Source organism: Linepithema humile, chromosome 1, assembly GCF_040581485.1.
Source record: "Linepithema humile isolate Giens D197 chromosome 1, Lhum_UNIL_v1.0, whole genome shotgun sequence".
Lineage (NCBI taxonomy): Eukaryota > Metazoa > Arthropoda > Insecta > Hymenoptera > Formicidae > Linepithema > Linepithema humile.
Genome location: NC_090128.1, coordinates 33,405,688 through 33,427,829, shown reverse-complemented (window position 1 = coordinate 33,427,829; position 22,142 = coordinate 33,405,688). Strand labels below are relative to the sequence as shown.

Here is a 22,142-nt window from a genome sequence, read left to right as displayed (position 1 = left end):
GATAAAAAAGCGCCCTCAGAGCCCTTAGGCTCGGCCGGCCGGAATCGTTGCTAGCTCATTGACTCGTTGAATACTCGGCTTGTCTAGTTACGCCGTGGAAGCAATTATCGCGCCCCATTAGTCAGCGCGAAGGAACGAAGAAGGATGTCTTCGAATCAGTGTCAGTCGAGTCGACTTGGCGCGAGCCAACGCCAACGGTCGATCCTGAACTGCAGTCTAATCGCGGATGCGCGGGTTCGCTTTATCGCCGAAAGAGAAAGCAACTGCTTTTAGTGAGCGTGGGACGGCAATGATAATGCCGGTGATGCATTCGCCACGCGATAACGCGATGGACGGAACGTTAGGCGCAGTCGACTCGCAGCACGCACGGCCGCGAACGTATGCCGCGGCGCCTACGCCGTTGTGAAAGTCCCGGATTTCGCATCGATGTGAGTGTGCGTTTTTCGACGTCTGTGGTACAAGGTCGTCCGGTAAGCGAGAGAAACCGAGGCCAAGTTCGCTAAATGTTATCTACGAGGCGAGGTTGATCGACGGAGATATATTTTTATCTTGTACACGTACGTTCTTTTCACGATGAAAATAAACGGCGTCTGTCGTAGAACTCAATTCATATTGCTTGCCGAAATTCGGTAAATAAGTAATATTTACAGAGAAGATTAGAAAGTATTTCTATAATTCTATTTATAAAAGATACAAAGGTTATAGATTTTTTCTAAACTAATCTTTTTTGGAAGAGATGTTTTTTTGAAAGTTGTTTTATGGCTGAATAGGTAATAAGCTATTTTTATAATGGAGATATTTTTACAATATAAGGTTAATCGGTACGTTGAAAATTATGCAAATTAAAGGTTAATCAAAGCAGTAAATTTTGTGTAAGATCAAGTTTAATTGTAATGCATTATATTTAAATGTATCTGAATCTAAATTGGTATCATCATTTTTATTTAATTGTCTGACTCTTCTTTCCTATAAAAAGAACCAATTGTTTTTATCTTTTTTTAAATTTCTTTTTTTTTAATTTCAATGTATTTTGAACATTTTAATTTATAATATATTAAATATTCGATTTTTTTAATGCATTCAACTGATTTGCAACACGCGATAGAATGTTAATTATTGGATCAAGTATGCAATGATTATCGACTTTTAGTGGTTTTTCAGGAATTCTAGTTATCTCATATTTTATTGTCAATCGTGCTTGTACAAAGAGGAAAATTACAGCCATGATAAATTGCATATTAATGGCATATAAATTACAAAATATCGTTTATTTCTTGTAATTGACATAACAACTGTTGTTGATTCTATTATTAATTGCATATAATATTATTTGGATGCAATATATACATTTTCTATATAGAAAAAAGAAATAAAATTATTTATAAAATATGTAACTATAGCGAAGACAAGAAAAATTGTAATGAAAAAATAATGTTTTATTTTCGTAAAAATAATGTTATAATCCCGTGACACATCGGAATCAATAAGATCTTGTTTCGGACGAATATAATTATCAAGTATCGGTTGAAATCAGCTCAAAATAGCGCATTTAATCATATTATGTGTCTGCGATTTATTGTTCTATTATGAGATGATATTTGTCTAGTTCTTTTTGTGTTAAAAATAAAGTCATTAAATTTTTCTAAAATTGTCTTAAATCAGATTTTTTTCATCATTAATACAAATCACGCAAATGTACACATAATTCGGGATGCATAGCGCATTGATACTCGTAATGAAAACACCTCAATTGTTAACAAATGGTCAATAATGATTTTATTCTCTCAAGCTTGAAACTTCACGATGAGTGATTTATCGGTGCTAAATTATATTCGCTTTCGTCCTATTTTCAATTTTTGTGTGCAAATAATATCTCCATATAAAGAAGTAATTTCGTATAAAAATAAATTTATTAATGTCGATAGAATTAATTTTTTTTAGATTTGAAATTATAGATGTTAATAAATTTAAAAGATATGTATATCGGTGCAAAAAAAAACTTTATTTTTTAAATTGATTAATATGAACATAATTAACTCTTTCGCGACCGTTATATATTCAGCTCTGCTCAACGCTTGGAGCCGCTCTATTGAACTGATGTAAACAATGTATGCGCAGTGACTAGCATGATGCGACTACACAATTCTTACGCGTTAAATGTTCATCGAACGATAAGTATTAGGTCGTGTAATATGAAATGTCGGATCTGCCGACTTATACCAAAATATAAGCATAAAAATAACGCGAGCGGCCGCGAAAGTGTTAAAATTAGCGACGCAGCATAAATGACGATTGCCGATTATGTGCAAATCGGTCTACCGCTTTAACTCGACGCGGCCTGATAGCGGTGGAAAGTCAAACAACCGGTACGATACGAAGATTCAAAAGTTCCAGCTTGCGGCGGCGGCGGCGGCTTCTCGGCACCGCGCGAAAGAAGACATTTCGCCCGACTTTTGCCGCGTAATCCCACCGTTATTCATAGCCGCGGCATTATCCGAGTTCCTAAGTAGGATTACCGGAAGGCGGGGTGTTAAACCACCGCCAGCCCATCCTGCGGAATCGTAGAAAAAGCTCCGAGGAAAAACTTCTTAACTGCGCGATCTCGGCTGGAGGCGGTGTGCACAAGCGGCGCCTTCTTGTACTTTCACTCCCGAGTCCCTCCGTCTCCCTCGTTTCCTTTATCCTGCGCGTGGTGGTGATATCCGTGAAACATCACGGTGCGTTATAACTGCCGAGGATTTCTCTCTCGCGCTGCCGCCGCCGTCGTCGTCGTCGCTACCGCCGCTGCTCGGCCATCTCATCAGCGAGGCGGAAATGAAGGGATCGCGTGGGCGAACGCGTGTTGTTGCACGACGATAGGACGGCGAGTCGACAAGCGCGACCGCAATCTCGCCGACGAGGAGATCAGAAGAATTAGCCCGCGACGCGAATGGAGACGTCGCGTTACTCCCGTCGCGAATAAAGCGGACTGTTGAGATCGAAAACTGCGCTCGCACACATATTCCTATACGAAGCATGCTCTTGTCGTTTTATCATCGCGTTTTATCATGCATCCTGTAATTGTGCTTTTTAAAATATTTTATCGTCATTGTGTGTGCTCTCCGCGACTGTGTGATTACACGCGACTTCCATAAAGCGTGCAACGTCCGCTATGAATGGTCACAGAACAATTAAAAGGATTCGATCCGACACGTTGGTCGTTATTTAACCGTCAATTGTGTTTATATCGTTATAAAAAAAAAAAGCATCACGGAAGTCGCGTACAGCGTGACTTCATATATACGACCGTATTGCTAATCTGCGCGGATGTTCGTCAAAAGCGCCAGACACGCGCGTATAACGATGCGAATATTTTGCAGCCATCACAATGCGTGAAGGACATATGACATTGAGGCTGGGAGGGGGGGAGGGAGGGATTCCGAACTAACCTGCCGCAAGAACTTGACGTATTGTTTGTCACGCGTGCGGCGAGCCGTTGACATTAAAGCGTCGCTATTAATGCGCGGAGAGTAATTAGAACGGTTTGTCGAACGCGATGTCACTTCGCGGTCGTATTTTACGACGGAAGTGACGCGTGGATGTCGTAAATGTCGTTAACGTGGCGCGACTAATAAACATAATGTGTTATCACTACTCCAAGTACGACACGCGACTTGTTCGTCGTGATAAAATACGTATCATTTATGAGATACACTTGAGTGTGATTAATCCCAGTTGTAATTTATGGTTGACGATTAACTTGTGAATCGTTCGGAGACATCTTGTTAACGAGTTGACTTTTTTTTGTCTGCGTGAGTTTGTTCACATTTTATAAAGATACTTATTTATGAAAGAAAAAAAATGTATGATGTTTATTGATAATAAAAACTATTGCGCCGTACGGCAGAAATATATTGCTAATTAGTTGTTTTCGTGACTATTTTCGCAGCAATTATATTAATCAAACAATAAATCTAAAAGGTAGAAACATAGTTCTGGTATATCTTTCGAATCCGTTAAGCGTCATTTAGTATCACAATTAATCGACGGTGAATAGCTATGCAGGATGAAAAATAACAGAGTAATTTAACAAAATTGATACGATTGCAATTTGATTTGGCTTAATCTTCTCTATTGAATATAAATTATCTTTAATTGCTATCTATTAGCATCTGTCCTGCTCACTGAGAAAAAAATACTGTTTACGTTCAACAGTTATTTTAATCATTTATATATATTTTATTTCAATATATTTGAAGCGCAAAATCAAATGCAATTATCTGTATTACCGCTCGCTGTTTGCACGGCTTTCAACATATTCATTTATATTGAATGGCGTTTGTTGACACAGGAAACAGTTGTTCTACTCCGTAATACTATTATAATGCTTCGTTACGCGGTTCTCGTATTAAGACGCCGTCGCGAGCTCGCGCAAAGTCGTGAACGGCTGCAAGAAGGTCGCGATCTAGATCTTGACTTTTGCTAAACCAGTTTGCGAGGCCACGGAGTCGCTCGTTGCAAACACGCCCGAGGCTACTGACCCTTCGTGCTCACGAACGCGCTACGAGACCTCGGTGGTGGCTGCGCTTATAAGAGATAATAAAGTCTCAACTTTCTACTCGACCAGAACAATTCTTTTCGAGATCCAAGAATATTTTTTATTAAAAAAAAAAAGAAAACATAAAGAAAGAGAAAAATGAGACAAAAAGTCGTATAGAATGTTGTAAAAAGTTTCAATGCGAATATTACACATAATTCCGTTGAATATATCTGAATCACGCTATGCAAATTTACATGAATCAATGATGGCATATCAAAATAGAAACATACTTTATTATGCCTAATTATTATGCTTCAGCATCATACTTGTTCTACAAATACATTTTTCAAATTGGATGATATGAGATTTTTTGGATTTTCGTTGAAGTTTCGAATATTCTGTCATTTGTATGATTGACGTAACTAAAATGTTATAAAAAAACTGTTTACCATGCACCCGCGAATTTGGCTGCATCATCAAGCGTTCTAGATGGGGACCCTCGCGCGGGGACATGTCGCTAGATTAAGTAATGCATGTCGTCGCCGCATGGCCGGTATTGACTGAATTGACAGTCTTCCGCTTGCGTGCGCGCTGTCCGTCGGTGCGCATCGCTCGTGAGAGAGAGAGAGAGAGAGAGAGAGAGAGAGAGAGAGAGAGAGAGAGAGGGAGAGAGAGGGGGAGAGAGAGAGAGAGAGAGAGAGAGAGAGAGAGAGAGAGAGAGAGGGAGAGAGAGGGGGAGAGAGAGAGAGAGAGAGAGAGAGAGAGAGAGACTGGCACGGAAAATGCGTGTGTTACAATGGCGTTGATAACGAAGATGTCATCTGTCCGAACAAACTGACGTTAGTTGACCCTAGAAAAATTTCGAGCATACGCAACACACGATCTGTTACTTCGCATGTACGTCCTCATTGATTGAAATAGATGGATTGTCATACACACGCACGCCGACGACCAGCTAGTTCATTGATAATACGTCTACATTAGTATGCTGACAATTCTGCACACGTCCCGCGATCGATATTATATGTTGCACTGTGTATCAAAATTAATTTAACATGCACATTAATGTAACACACATACACACACGCGCATCTATAATACGGTCCAATATTATCGGTGCAACGATGTTTATTCCGGCTGGAATACACTGTGATTTTCACTTCTCATTTGGGATTTACAACAGAACAATATTATTTCTATTTTTTTTTCATTTATTATTTGGAATCGCGACCATTAAAGATACTCAGGTTTTTAAATATTCCTCTCGGGGCTGGAATAAACTCGATAGATTCAGATGCGCGGCGTGATTGTTATGATTCGAGCGTTCCTCGACGTCGATAAAAATCGATGGAATCGACATCTCTATTCCGCTCTCACGTCCATGAAATCGGCCTCTGGTCGATGACCATTAAGTTCTTTTTTAGAACGCCAGGTCCTATAAGTCGTGGGATTGGTCGCTCCCATGGAGAGAGAACGGTATACGATCAGAAGGCGTTTTGACCGTCGTGTTTCTCATCCTTATGCCTCGTCAGAAGAGATGCTATTACCCTTCGCTCCAGGATGAGGGTCATGAGGTTAGGTCGATCTTTCTTGCCTCCGCTTCTTTTTCTTCTCCTCTTTCTCTTCCTCCTCCTCCTCCTCCTCCTCCTCCGTCTCTCCCGCCTCTCCTTCTTGCGTTTCGTTCCCACTCTATTGCTCGCCAAAAGCGACGTACGTTAGAAGTAGTTAAAAAGTTTCGCTCTCAATCTCACGATCCATTCTCGCAGTCGTGTGGATGCTGAAGGACGGGTGAGGCGAAGGGGGAGGAAGCGATGAAGAGAACACGGGTGAACGGGCGGCGGAAGGGTATACGGGAATCGGGCATGGAACTCTGAACGCAAACACGACGATTGTATTACATCGAACGTCCCATTTCGACGAGCCATCAGGCATGCATACGAAACTCTTTTAACTTTATACAGCGCACGTTCGTTTTCGACCGGAGCTCGTTTCCATGAAATTTTATCGAGGCCGGCGGTTTTCGAGAGTAATCGAGAATAAAAATCTACGATGGTTTCGACAGAAATATGTATAAACGATTAAATGCGTAGTTAGGGCGCCTTCGCTAAAACAGATCGGTTTTGTTGCACACTGATTTCGCACGCGTAGAAAACTTAATGGTATTCGAAATAGTTTACATGATACAATTCGTGGATAGATCGAAATTTATGTTGAAGGAATTATTAGAGTCGCATCATCGATTAATCGGCAGCTTCCGGCGGTCGATTTGCATATGGCGGATCTAGAATTTATTACAGCAGCATATTCAAATAGGAACGCAACCGACATACCCTACTTCATAAAATATTAAGTTCGGATGATTAATATTCCTAGTTTACCGCTGTCACAGTTAACCCGTTGCATTTTAAGCTCTGAATAATTTATTATGCACCTATACTAAGCGGTTATCACTTATCTTCAAACTTTGATGGACTTTTTACATTTATACCTGGTTTTTATTTATGTAATAATCCGTTACACTTATTATATCTATTATCGCAAAAATACGATAAAATTTTATTCATAATCTCATTAATAATTTGAAAAATAATATTATTAACTTGCTTATATTAAGGGGATGCTGGAGTTACCGGCCGGACATTATATTTTTTCGAACAAGAATATCTTTTTATTGGTTGCATAGAATTGTAAATCCTTTTGCAGGAGTAAAGTGTACACAAAAACGGAATTCGGGCTGCTCGACTTTATTTGGAAAAAAAAGAATTAATAACAAAATTTGTTTCTATTCATTAATTTCTATTCTGCTCTTAGGATAACATATTGTATAGAGCTATCTATTTTCGTTTTTTATAAAAGTTTAACAGTTTTAAGACGCTGAATAAGAGCAGCCCGAATTGCGGACTGCAGAATAGAATGTTACGGAACTATTAAAATTGGGCTGAAAAGTCTAATGTAAAAAATATTCTTGTCCGACTATTTTTACATACGTGTGCGTCCAATATCGGTATAACAGATGAAAAAATAACAGAAGATTAGTTCCAGGATAATATCAGAGGGCACTATACAATAATATGCGAATATATACACGCACCACACATACGCATACACAATACATTCATACTTAGATTATGATTTATGCCGATAATATCACTCTTATTTTTAGTTCCATCGAAATGATGGCGCTTTCGCGTCGGAGTTCGTCAGGCACTCCAGCATCCTCTTAATGTTGAAATGATTGAAAATACGAGTATAATATTAGGTATTTTACAGGAAAAAAAAGCACAGATATGCTTAATTAAAATATATCGCTAGTAGCTCAGTCGCATCGGCACTTGGCGCCAGAATGTATGCAGGAATTTGTTAATTCGAATTGGTTGGCAAGAATTTGCTAATTGGAATGTCGCAGCTTGCCTCCTAATAGAATCAGATTCTCCCGGGATTTCTGGTTCTCGATTCCTTTTGGCGCAACAAAGATATGCACTCTTTATTACGGTGCGCCACCTGGCATCGTCATTTATTGTGCTTTTGATTCTGACGTATTGGAATTTATTGCAGAATTTAAATGTTAAAGTGTCGGGTTTTGTTTGGAGGGATCAAACGATATCTGAATGCATTTGTACCGTCGCTGCACTGATGACTGTGTTAAATGCAAAATAAATCATCCGAGTAGTTTTTAATATGCTATAAAGATTTAAAACAACCACACTGGAAAAAAAGTTTTGTTGTATTATAAGAAATTCTGGTTGATTCTACTAGTACGTTTGTTCAAAAATGGACGAAACAAATTTGTTGTTGGAATTACCAAAAGATTCTGTTAAATTTTATCCTGTTTAAATCTATCAGAATTTCTTGTAAACCTTACTACATCGTGTTGTTAGATTTACAAAACTCTACCAGAATTTCTTGTAAACCTTACCACATTGTGTTGTTAGATTTACAAAACTCTACCAGAATTTCTTGTTAACTTTACTATATCGTTTCGTTAGGTTAACACAACTTTGTAGTTAAAAAACAAGTTCGGATAGGTGTGGTTTTTGTAAAATACTAACAATATATTTTGGTTTACCGAGACGTAAAAACTTATGTATGTCGTAGTCGTTTCCACACATATCCAATAACCTTTCACGACTTACGTTTTTCTCTGCCTTACCATACGTCCACGACAGACGTCTACGACAGACATAAGTGCTTACTTCTCGTTCTCTGCCATCGGCCTAACTAATATTCCGTAATGGATTCCACGACGCGACGTAAAACTTTAGCGAGCTCAGTTGAGACTGTTCCGACTGCTTAACGCCATTGCTTCGCGAAAGATCTAATGCGCGCGATACACGCCGCGAGTAGCGAGGCGCAGTAGCAGTGTAACAAATGAATGCGGCGAACAGTTGATCAACCGTTTAGTGAGTAATGACGAAACTGTTGCAGAGCGCTGCGATTTATGTAAATATAACAAGAAGTTTTGTAGATCCAACAAGAAAATACTTATTCAAATCCTTATAGTAAAGTTAACCAAACGGTGTTGATATAAGGTGTAAAATTTTGTGACGATAACCAGAAATTCTGTTTCGTTCGACTAAAATACAGTCAACCAGAAGAATTTTGTTAATATAATAAAACCATTTTTCTCAGTGCATGATTTTACAATTGAATGCCAAATGTTACGCATTGAAAAAGTAATACGAATAAGAATAATTTCAAATTGTTACATTTATAATAAATCGCTAGTTTTAGACCGCACAATTTTTAATGCAATAATGTGAGATTATATATTTGTTTTTTCATTTGTCTGCAGAATATCGGAGCGATTTGATATTCTACGGAGATGCACTCATCGAACGTAACTAGGTAAGCAAAAATTTGCAAACATATTTTTAACAAACCAAATTATTTAGTTATTTATGAATAATATGTAGTCAAATGAAATTTGCAAGAAACCCACCACAAACGGCTCATTGGAATGCCAATTAATGTTTTCGCGCGATGCGTTATTACGCCCACCGCAAGCGGCCTTAATGAGTAATCAGTTGGACGTACTGCCGATTAATACACCGTCGGTATTATTAGAACGGAATGCGACATATTGATCTCTGAATGTAGGCTCGAGCCCGTGCGTTTCCGTTCAGTCCGCGAATTCTCGCGGCATGCCTTCGACATGTGGAGCGTGAAGATGCCAGCGGCATCACGCAAACACGCGGTCCGTAGCGATTGAAATTAGCCGACCGTCGTGCTTACGGCTAGTTGTCTTGCGAAATATTTGCCTGTGCATACTTTTCATCTCTCGCCACTCGCTCTCTACGTGTCAGAATTTCAATACGTCACTGTCAGAAATAAAAGAGACAACAAACCGCTTTATATGCAATCTCTCATCGTCCTAATCTTATATGTAAATTTTACTATGAAATTTAATGAGATGAATAAAGTGAATAAGATGAATGCCGGTTACGTTGCCTTAAAATTATAAAGGCTCTTATTCCAATTGTTTTATCGGATAAATAAGCTTTTATACGTTGGATTATATAAATACATACATGTATATGTAAATTAATAACCATAAAATCTATTTATAGTTAGGAACATTGGTATCGATATTCGTAAGATAGAAATATCTGTAAATATGGATTACGGATATTGGTAAACTAATAGAATTATCGTATTACTGCAGTTACCATATAATTGCAACTAGAATATAAAGTATTTCAGCATAATTAACGCTTATTAATTATTGAAACTTTCTGCGATTTTAAAATTTTAATATATAATTTAATCATAATTTAGCAAGGTTAAACATTGAAATTGAAAATCCTTATTGTTTCTTTTTTATATAATTTTTTTTTAGATTTGTATGAAATTTTGTAGAAAAATTTCTTGTGTGTACAAGAACATGTTATTGTATTTGCATAAAACAATAAAATACAGTTTCCTAATTAGTGGGCGCGCACTCCATTAGTAAACATTCCAATAATAATTGCATTATGAAGTACTTTTTGTTATGCTGGAGTGGTCAACAAAACTATGATTGCACGTTGAATTTCATGTTTAATTAAATGTATGCTAAATTTTACGTAGATTTTACATCAAACTTCAAGTAAAGTTGATAATTAAAACTGATTTTTGAATGTGCTTCCACATACTGCAACTGACGTTTTCCAATCTCTATGGTGTGGTTTAATTGATTCAGAATAATTACTACTATTGTAACAATTGTTGCAATATTTATTTCGCGTTTTTGGACCAGTACTGAATCAACTTTTTTTTATATATTTATTGACTTCGCAAAATTGTCCACTTTAACTCGCGAGCAAATTTATATCTCAAATAAATGACACTTTTTTTGTTAAACAGTAGATACAAATCAAAATCGTGATGTCAAAATGTGCACGCGATATACGACAAAACGCACATTGCGTGCATTTGTTTTCAGCAGCGTGGAATGTCAATATTTGATTAACTTTTACTGCAATTTTATATTGCTTATGAGATTGTATAATTTATCTTTAAAATATTGTAAACTGTGCGTTGAGGGAGCAATTTTTTTTCTGAGTTTTGTGAGAACTGTCCCAATTCTTTTATTTGCATTCACGAAGTAATCTGTAAAAAATTTTGCACAATTATGTCACCGAAATTTACAGATTTGTACACACTGTATATAGAAATTGTAAAAATTAAAAAGCGACAAGCGTGCTGAAACTGACAACTTTTCGCATACAAGGAAGGTGTTACATTTAATTCCAGAACGCGTACACTTTTTAGTAGAATGCATGCACTTTAAGAAGGAGTTGTCCGGGTTAAATGTTATTCTCACTTTATGTTTATTCGCGCGCTGCTGTCTGCTTGCACAAGAGCTTTGCGATTTAACTTTGGAGTGTTCTATTCTATCGGTAACTTTCGGATAGACCAGTAGTAATGAAGCCGTATAGCTCATGTAAATTTACACCACATCAAAGCAACAGCATACCTTTCCCGAATGAATTCGTGATTGTAAACGAGAGAAGTGTATCTATCATAGCGTGTGATAAACGTGTGATTCAGAGAGTAATTTTTTCCCGAGTTTTTTACTAGGACGTTTCGATTTTTTTCATTTGCAAATTTTTCAGCGACAAATAATATTATCATTAAACGCTCCCTTGCTCGGCGTGCAAATCGTGACGAAAGAATCGGAGTTTATTTATAATTCATATTTTCTTAAATCAATGTAGAAAAGGTGCCATTTGGACTCGCCGTTTAAAAACTAGCGCGATGCCAAATGCAAGCGATAAATTTCCTGGGAAATTGCAAGTTTGCAAAATAATAACGCGCGTGAGCGTAGCGTCGAACCGGGAACGGATGTAAATACTTGCGAAATCGCTTTACCGAAAGAAGAGCTGGCTCGACGCCATACAGTTAACGATCGCACCGGTAATCAGAAACAGATGCAAAGCAGGCAATTAACGGGTACGGTGATCGCCGCGCGGAGGAAAATCGCATCCGCGATTGGCTCGCCGGTGAACGATCTTGGCGAATTCTTTCTGTCGCGCGCACGGGCAGCGCGCATTCGGGTAAATTGCATTTCGATCGACCCAGTTTTTATTTCAATTTGTCGTGAATTTATGTGCGAATTATCGGAGAAAGAACACGGGGGAATCGAGAGGCGGTGGCTGTCGCGGGGGACGGAGCTGGGAGAGAGAAATCGGAAGCAAGGGTGCGGGAAGGAGGGCACGATTTACTCGCGTCGTTTCTCGGCGCTCTCTCGCTAACTACAATTCAATTTGCATTTCATCCAATAAATCGCGCCCCTCGTCGCGATGCCTCCTCGGCACACACGCCGACGTGTTTTCCCGTGAATTCTTCATCTTCTTCCGACGTGGCACGGAATGCGCCGCGCAAAAGGGTCTTCGATACCGACTCCCGTTCTCCCTTCGATAACGAGCGATTTTCTTATTTTCTTTTCCTCCGTGAAATGTCCCGGAAAATCGATAAAATTACTTTTCTTTGTCGTTTGTTTACGAGATTGAAGTAACTGTCGGGTGTTCGACAACGCGTTCGCTTATGATAAGAAACACGAGATTTCTTGACATCTTAGCACGTATATTTTATTTATCAGATCTGATAGGTCGTTAAAGATACTACGTGTATCAAACGCAACCCTCGCTCGCGCGATAACGAGCATCAAGTTTACGCACGCAAGAGCGTGCGTGTTTTAATTGCTATCAACTTTAACAGATAGATATTAGATGATTTTTGTGTGTGTTAAAGTAATTACTCTTACATATAAATATTTAAAAAATTAATTAAAGTATGCAAATAGATAAGGAAATCTCGTAGAATTTACGGCTTGCGTAGCTGGAAGTCTTGAGATTGCATATACATTACGAGCGATAAGTATAAGAACTCGAAGGTTAAATTTCAAATATGGCATATATATAATTAAAGTTACACAATTAAGTAGAAATTTAAAGCTTAACGACAAGGTTATATTAATGATTAAATAACATTATTAGGAGCATGTATCGATGCGAGTGCTATTACGAATATCGCGATATTTCGATCTTTATTTTTACAACACTTCCCAGAATACAGGAGCCTCTTAAACGGCGTACAAATAGTCAGCGTTCATTCTTCGCGTGACATGAGCACGCCTAATACTTCACCGACTTTCCAAGCAACGACCCGTTCTCTACCACTTGTTCAACTATATTGCAATCGTAACCCCTTTCCTCCGTGCGTGCGACACGGAAGAAGATCCACGCCGATAAAAAGCGCCGTTGTGTCGGGGCGCTGCAACAAATGCATCCACCGCCGGTCGATCGCGAATTTTCGTGGCGAACGTTTACCACGTAACGACGTTACGTCAGCCAGGCCCACCAGCGATAAATTAAGGTATCTAGAGACCACAGACTGAAAAGGATTTTTGTTTAAATTAAAGTCTGTCTCTAAAGTCCCTGCAGTTTTTCCGCAATATGAAAAACTGGAAAATAAAATAAAAATAAGATAAAATTGTGCAAAATCGATGAAGTGATAAAAAATAATTTGCCTTCTTTGAGGATATCTCTCTATCGTTATTAACTCGATAATTTATGAATTCACGATCGCGGAATAAACACACGCGGCGAAATCCGCATGAGTATCTTCTCGCAAAATATTTTTCCAAACAGATTCCGCGTAGCAGATTATCAAGCAGCCCAGAAATTTGTCATAAATTTTACTTAGCAGTCACCGTATGAAAAGGAAGAGTAGCTAAGGAGCGCAAAAGACATCGCGTCAACTTTGCGTCTCATCCTTTCAAGCGTTTTCCTTTTGCGAGCGGTGGAAACACGGAGAGATAGCCACGGTACCGGTCATCGTACACGCACCGGAAATATTTCGTCGTCATGCAAGCCGCAATCTAGATTACCGGGAGGCTAGCGCGCCTGGGAAAATGCTGGGACGTTGAAATAGGCAATTTTTCTCTCCCATCACACACAGCGTCGCGGCCACGCGTCGAACATTTGCAAACACGTCGATTCGTCGTTTCGCTCGTGTATCTTTCTCTCTGTCCCTCTTTTTCTCTTCCACTCCACTCCTCTCTCGCGCTCCCACGCTTTCGACGATATGAATTTTCGCATGCGTCGAATCGAAAATTGTTTCTGCCTCCAGCATCTCCTACGCGAACTGGAAAATGTTTTTTACCCCGTTCGACAAAAACGACCGTTTTCTCTGATCCATATATACATGCGTGCATTCGTATCCGGCGCGCGCACGCACGTATCTTCGTGCGAGTGTATCTCGCTTTTTTTTTTCCTTTTTTTGTTATTTTCACTCTCCATCGTCGTAAATCCGAAGAGTACATTTTATATCTCGCGGCGCGTCTACTCCAAGCGGATTTTTTTCGGGCAAATAGACGCGTCGAAAAACGCGCGGATATGCGCGACCGTGTCTACTATACGTGAGTCTCGGGCTTATTGCAAAACTTTACGTTTGGTTTGGCTCGCGGCTTGTATGCACCGCGTGCGTGCGCAGAAGATAACGGAGAACGAGTCGTCGTGATGCCGGCGGTATCACGGTTTCTCTTTGTCTCTTTTCTGTTTTCTTCGAAACGAGTTTTTCCACTTGAGACTCAAAATTTCTGTCTGGAATGCACCTCTGTTTTCGAGATCTATTTGATAAAACATATTTAAGATAATGAAAAATTTTACAATACAATTTATAAAAGTTTTACATTTAATTGCAAGAAACACTAACAAATTTTTAACTTGATGAATGCATATTATAGGATAAGTTCTTTTTAATTGTAAAAGAACTAATTTTATATATATTTTTATTTTTCCATTTATTTCTATAAAACATGAAGCTATACTTTACATAATAAAATAACGAAAAGGAAATGAAAGACGAGACGTAAATTTTCTCATTAGAGTAAATTTTATTTTTCAAGAGCGCACGGGCGACTTACCTACTTTTCTTTATTCAGTGAAGGCGCTATGTCTTTTTCCATCTATCCCTATGTTTCGAATCCTAATTTTAGCATAACAACGGAGGAATGTCACCATAGAGAATTTCTACGGCTTCTTAACGGCAGTAGCTTCGAGGGTGAATTGTACCCTCGACGTGAAATACCAATTTTCCCGGGAAAACCGACATTTTACCCTGTACAGACATATTTGCCTTTTCGTGAATACATCTTATGCGATATGTGAATCTAAATGACAAATGTTTTAAAAATTGATAAATGTGCCCGTTTTATATGCAAAAGTTTCAAAATTTTTTATTATGTAAGATGTAATAAATAAATGATTTTGAGAATACACTTCGAACAGTTAGATATAATTAGATATTCTTTTTGTGTCAATCAAAACTTCTTTTGGTTTATGATAAATTTGATAAAATAGTCATATTTTTGAGAATATTTTACACACTGCTACATGCAATTTTACATAAAATCTATAACACATTCGACAGGTACATGGAAATGTATGATTTATAGTCTATGACTTCTCGGACTTTAGCTAGATTTCCTAGAATATCCTGTTCCTTACATAACATCGTGTTTCTCTCTGCTCCGAAGAGCATTTTCCACCGCGCGCGTTCTTATCTCATATTCCAGCTCAGTTGTTTTAAATCCTTGCAACGTCTTTGCTTTACAAGACTCTTCCGCCACTTGAAGTAGTAATAAAGCGCTGAGTGTGGTTAGTAAAATAATTTTCATTAAAATAAATTAGTGCATAATTATTATACTGTTTATTTAATAATGTTAAGTGAGTAATTTACGCCACAGAACTATTTATCTTTTATATTTTTTAAAACACATTACATGCCGAATTCATCTGTCATAATTGGAACAGCTTCTAAATTGAAAACAAAATTGTTATGCATTTACTTATGTTTGTAATATGTTTGTAGTATGTTTGTAAATTATGTGCGTATATGAAAGGAAAATGATGAGAAAGGGAATTGTAGTTGAGATTGTTTCATCACTTTGCGAGCTATCTCGTTTACTTCGGTGACGTCGCGAAGCTACAATGTGCGCTCTATAGTTTCATTAATCGGTACTCCATTAATCGACGATCCCGATTTAATGCATCGAAAACGGACGCCAGATCAGCGCGACGTCAGGATGCAGTCGTTCTGAAGACAATGCAGGCGCGCGACGATGTAACGGCAATGTTGTGCCAGGCGCTTACCTCGAGAACAATGAAGTTTATGCGATACCGAGTGCCGTTATCTTATGACGTCGCGGAGGATTAAGTTTCAAGCACCGACGGAGCTTGCACTCCGAGCGGCTGGTTATGGTGCACCGTGGCGCGTCCGTGTGTTGGAACACGTTTGCTATACTCACCCGGCTCGCCCTCGCAAATTCTGTCCATGCGCGGTTTCCGACGCGGCACTTGCGATAACAATGTATCCGTACGAGCATGTGCGAATGACGTCATATTAATTTCTTTACTCGTTATCGTCGCGGCCACCGCAATTGGTACTTTAACCGCGGGAAGTATCAGGCTAGATTAAAACCAAAATTTATGTTTGTCAAGATAAAGCTCGTGGAAAAAAAATCCGGAGAATTCGTGAAAAGGTTAATTATATTTCAATCTATGTGAGCGAGAGTACAATAGTATATTGTGTATCAAGTGCGGGAAGTTGGCAATTGCCCACGAGTGGGTAGGGAGGGGAGAATGGTCGCACGAGCCGAAGGCGAGTGCGACCATTCCCTCCCTACCCACGAGTTGGCAATTGCCATCCCGCACTTGATACATATGCTATTTTGTAGTACACGTGCGTCGAAAGTAGCCTATTGTAGTATAAGTGCGGGGTAAGTGTAATGATAAGACGCTTTACCTTACCAGTTTCTTACATGTGTCACTGTGTTGGGCGCAATTGACACAGGGAAGAAGTAATGGCTATTTATTTTCTATCGCGCTGCAAGATGGCGTTGCTTTGTAATGAAATAATAAGTGAAGCGTGCGGTAATTGCGGTATAAAAATACCCGACATTTCCAAAGAATATTCAAATAATTGTGAATTAAAAAAAATACGAACTTTGCATTCTTTTAGATCTTGCAATGTGAGACTCATCTGGAGACAGTATTAGTCGCACGTGATACACACTCAGTTCACGTAAGCTTCTTACCTGCAAGATTGCCGCGCCTTTCTAATACTAGAGATCTCGCCGCGATTATTAAATAAGGCGCGGCGAAAGTGGCGTTGACGCGGATGGTTAGCGAGCGACCGAGGGCAGGAAATCATGCATAATTCAACGGCGAGAACTTCGTCCACGGTGGCACGATGCTCCAGGAGCTCTCCGTGAGTATCGCCGTTGCATCTTTGGCGTGGGGAATAACGGTACTTTGTTCTTTGCCTCTCTCGTCGCGGCCGGTCGTGCCGCTTTGCGGTTCACGTAATCGTACCGACCCATTAACATCGGCCAACTTTTTGCGACATTTCGAGGACTCGAATACTCCGGCTGGGTTGTTGGAGGATGTTTCAGCTGGAAACTCCTGGGAAACTTCTCGAAGAATTTTAATGGCGCAAAGACAAATTGTCGTCCATCGGGCGAATGTTAATCCCGTTGACGTAATTCCACATCGACGAACTTCCGAAATGTTTCCGCAAATTGTGAAGAAACATAACATCGACGGAAGTTTCGGTCTAACAATTAAAACGTTAAATTATTTAATGGCAGAATTTTCGAGTACCTCGCAAACTTTTATTGCGAATTTTATACAAAATCCGGAAGGGAATTTTTTTTTAATATATGACGTGAATATTTGATAAAATAAAATAATTCTATTTTGAAGTTTTACAAAAATATTTATAGAACAGTGCGAAAACAAAATGCGTTGTCGGCATGTGTGACGAGCGATGTCTTTCATTTGGTTATCTGTAAAATCATCTAGATAGCCTATCAGTCAGGAAACACTCGCCGATCTGAAAAATTGGAAAAAAATCACGAGAAACTATAAAAGGGATTTGATTCGTCCGCGTTGTTTTGCCCTGCCACTCGGCGCATGCATTTTCTCGATGCACATCGAACATATTCATCGTGCTTTCATGCGCTTCCGTTGTACCATCCATAAAATCGCGCGACGCAAATACCTTTAGCGCAATCGCACGGAAGAGACAAGGAACGACATTTCCGATATGACACGAAAACGGGAAACGGATCCTGGAAATTCATCCAAATAGAGTCCATATGACCATTAACTAGCGCGTTACATGAAATGCATGAATTTGCTTGTTGTTAAATATCCAAGGTAAAAAAAGGCAAAATTTTTTTAAATATGTTATATTTGCATTTCCTCAGGCATTTGGAAAATTACCACGAAGCAAATAAAATTAGATTTATCTATAGATATAAATTAAGAATATATAAAAGATATCAAATATTTATATTTACATATTGTTTAGATTATGCTACGGAATCGACAGAAAATTATTTAATACTGTAAGCGATAACGAGCGTTTTCGAAAAGTTTGAGCGATAGACGGCGCTTCAGAAACAGAGCGCATATAGAGATGTATTAAACTACGTATTTTGGGCGAAAGAGGGAAGTCCGCTGCCAACACTGACGAAGTGAAGTCAAATACCTTGTACTGGAAGACTTATACCATGAAATATAATATTATCCTGACAGATTAGTTATCTTTATTAAGTACTGATTTCAAATTAATTCACTACAAAATCTCTTACAATGCTGGACACAAAATATGTTTTTTATAGCTTCATTAATTTTATTAATAAACTATACTATTCTATCAATAATTATTTAGTCTATAATAATTGTAGACATTTATCATGTCTTAATGAATGACATTTGAAATCATAACTATTATAAATGATTGACATAATGATTGACAGTCAATATTTCTGGAAATATAATAGAAGTGATAATAATACAATAATTGCCTTTGAATATTAATAACTGTTCTTAAATAAAAAGCTCATATATATCATTATTTTTAATATCAATATATATTTGTAATTATTTGCGAATGATATACGACTCGGAAACGACGTTCAAAGACTTTTAAACTACTCTTAATAAAGTAATTTAACAAAGTACAATAGCTTTAAAAGCGGATGCTTTGCAATCAGGGGCGGATTTCCCATTAGGCTGGACAGGCTATAGCCTAGGGCGGCAGATTTTAGGGGGCGGCAAATTTTTAATTTTTGAATTAAAAAAAAATTTATTAACTTGATTTATTATCTCGATTTATATTCGAAATACATTCTGATTTTTATTAAAATAATCATAATATAAATATGTTCGTGATTATTACTGGTAAAGAGCGTGTAAAGTGCTATTTTTTCCGGCGTTTTCGGCGAAATTTATTTCCTGTTTTTCTCCTCCAATTCTCAACCATTTTTGCTAAAATTTTTTCTTTGAGTTTTTTTAATTTAAAAAATTTTTTTACGTTCTTTACATTTCTGGCTTTATATGCTCGGGGTAATATTAAATATCATAGAAAAAATATCAACAAAATCGGTTGACAATTGGAGAAGAAAACTGGAAACGCGCGCGCGCGAGAGAGAATGTGTTATTTATTATTATTCAAAGAATCCTATATATAAGATACCTGTTTCCTATTTTATTATCTATTTCTTATTTAATTAATAAAAAAATTCCCCCTTGCTCCACTGTCATTAAGGGGTGGCAAATTTGATACAGCCTAGGAGCGGCAGAAACCGAAATCCGTCCCTGTTCGCAATACTACACTTAATTACTATATGGCGCGATATGTGATTTATTGGTCGCAGTTCACTGATGATGACAAAAAAGATCGCGTGTTATTAACGTATACTGTTCTCGCGGCTCGGCGCAGCTCACGTATTCATAGACGCTCTTAATCTCTTCGATCCGCAGCGAATGTACCGCTGCAACAAATTACTAGAACCGTGCGCGAAGCTGAGGGACGCCCCCACAAATCCGCTATCAAACGATTCGACGAGATATCGCGGCACAATAAAAAAAAGAAGCAATGAAACTAGTAGCGCGGAATGTCAAGAGTGACCACAAAAATATGAGGTACCAAATTGTTCTCTATAATTCTCCTCTCTGCAGCATTTTGGAAGCGATTTGGGGGAAATTAAATGGAGGAAAGGGGACAGGAAAATAAATTAAATATATACGGTGAAAACAGCACGTAATGTAATAATTTATTCATCGGATAATAATGACGATAATAATCCGGGATTACCGTATAACAGGCTAGAATTTATATTGAGGTTTCAACGCAGGAAGTAGTTTACACTCTAATTGAATCCGGCAAATATGTTTGCCCCGAAATCCGAAATGAAGCTTCCGCCGCGTGCAATCATCTCTCTTCCTCTTCACGCGTTTGCCGACTTCAATTTTACAATTCCGTCAAAAATCACTCCGTAAATTAGAGCGTGACACAGAGAAAGGGGAAGAGAGAGAGAGTGAGTGAGAAGCAGTCGGGGAAAAAAGGGAGGATAAAAATCCATCCGCTTGTGCCTGCTTTAACCCGACAGCGAGCTCCTACGGGATTTAGGAAGCGAGAAAGTTTGCTCGGACGATGCCGCGTTAAATTAAATTACGGCGAAATTGCATCGCGAATTTGCGCGTTGCGAGCTTCTGTACAGGCGCGCAGAAAGTAAGAGGAAACGAGGACGCGCAATAAGAGGCATGTGGGATTGCTCGCCCGGATAAGGTACGAATCGCTTATTTTTCCAATTATTTTCAAGAGCTCAGCCATCTTTCTCGGTCGGATGACATTTGCGCAAATTAAAGATTAATGAGATTTCTAATATAGAAATGGAAATTTTTCAAGCCTTCAGAGTAGATTATTTTTTCTGAATATAAAATCAAAGAGAATACGCACTGAGATATCTTTCAGTTCGCAAACTTGAAAACGACTTTTTATAATATCGAAAACTTGTGAATTTTCTTTTGATGCGTATGTACATCTTCTTACTCGCATTGCCGAAGCTCAGCCAAGACCTTCCTTGGGATATCTTGAACTCTAATTAGCAGAAAGTTAACTACCACGAACCTTGCAACATGCCGGAAACAACGGGCGAGACGTCGCGTACGTTTTCGTTGAAGCGAACAGTCAACGCGTGCATTTGCTCTTTAATAGTCTTGCATGTATCAGTTTGCAGTGAAACCGAACTGCTGGATTCTAATTCCGTGGTCTATTACTTTCCACCGAGCTATCTGCCTTTCATTTGTAGAAACCCTCCTCGCGTTCTCGATATTAATGACATACATAAGAGCAACGCCGCACGCCGTGTAATTAACCGTAAGAATAATTCCACGGAAGCAGATATGACTCGAGGCTACTATTTTACACTCGAGTAACGCGGGAAGGAAGTCGAACGGCAAAGGACGCGATATTCGTTACTTGCTTCCGTACTTGTCGAGTGGTACTTACTGGCAACCGCTCGCTCATTACCACAAGTTACTTAGTGATGCATTAATGCGGTGCCCGAGCACACTCAGCGGTCCATTTCCGCGCGCTAACGGTTCGCCTCTCGCCTCGCTGGACCGTCTGAATGCGACGGGGGGAGAGAGCGAGAGAGAGAGAGAGAGAGAGAGAGACGCGCTTGTATTTTATATATATTTTCCTCGGTGGCGCGGCGCATCGCAACCGGCGAGGACATTATGCATTTCTTGTATATTACCTGTCGTTCTTACGATTTTCATCCTTTTTCTCGGCGCGCACTTCTCTCTCCCTTCATCTCCATTTGTCTTATCTTCTGCATTCCCTCCTCGTCGGCGCCATTCTCAAGCTCGCTCCTGTCCCTTCCGCCCGATGCGAAATTGCAGAAGTCTGGCGAGAAACTACGGTGGCACATGCACGCTACTGGCGCCGGTGTTGGTGCCGCGGAATCAGCCTCTCGGACGTACTTAAGAGATGGAACATGCGCAAACGCAATTTTTTATTACAGCCGGAAAGTCCGCGAAGGGTGCACTCTGCGAAATCAGGTAGACACCCGCCACAGGAATTACTTTCGCGTGTCGCGCAGGCATAATTCCGTCGTCCTCCGTCTTTCCGTATCTACCGTGCTTTTTACATTTGTAAAGTGCAAACTGCCGCATCACCTTTATAAATGCCGTTACTTAAAGTACATCTCATTTTATGCGAAAGGTATTATTTTTAATGAAGAAATTTTTATATTTTTATTTTTTTTTTTTTAATTACTTACCTA

General features: G+C 39.0%; 1 protein-coding gene across 8 annotated transcripts in view; it reads left to right on the top strand.

The window, feature by feature from the left end:
* The window catches only part of Pgant9 (polypeptide N-acetylgalactosaminyltransferase 9), a 214,801-nt gene that overhangs the window by 101,623 nt on the left and 91,036 nt on the right, over nucleotides 1-22,142 (top strand). For 4 of the 8 annotated variants that reach the window (XM_067347569.1, XM_067347562.1, XM_067347564.1 and 1 more), the window contains one exon: nucleotides 9,312-9,364. The exons of 1 other annotated variant lie outside the window; for it this stretch is intronic. The gene's annotated coding sequence lies outside the window, so the exon portion shown is untranslated. Of the gene's footprint in view, nucleotides 1-538; nucleotides 558-9,311; nucleotides 9,365-17,023; nucleotides 17,273-22,142 lie in introns of those variants that run through there. 3 more of the 8 variants (XM_067347563.1, XM_067347568.1, XM_067347567.1) reach the window with 2 other exon arrangements.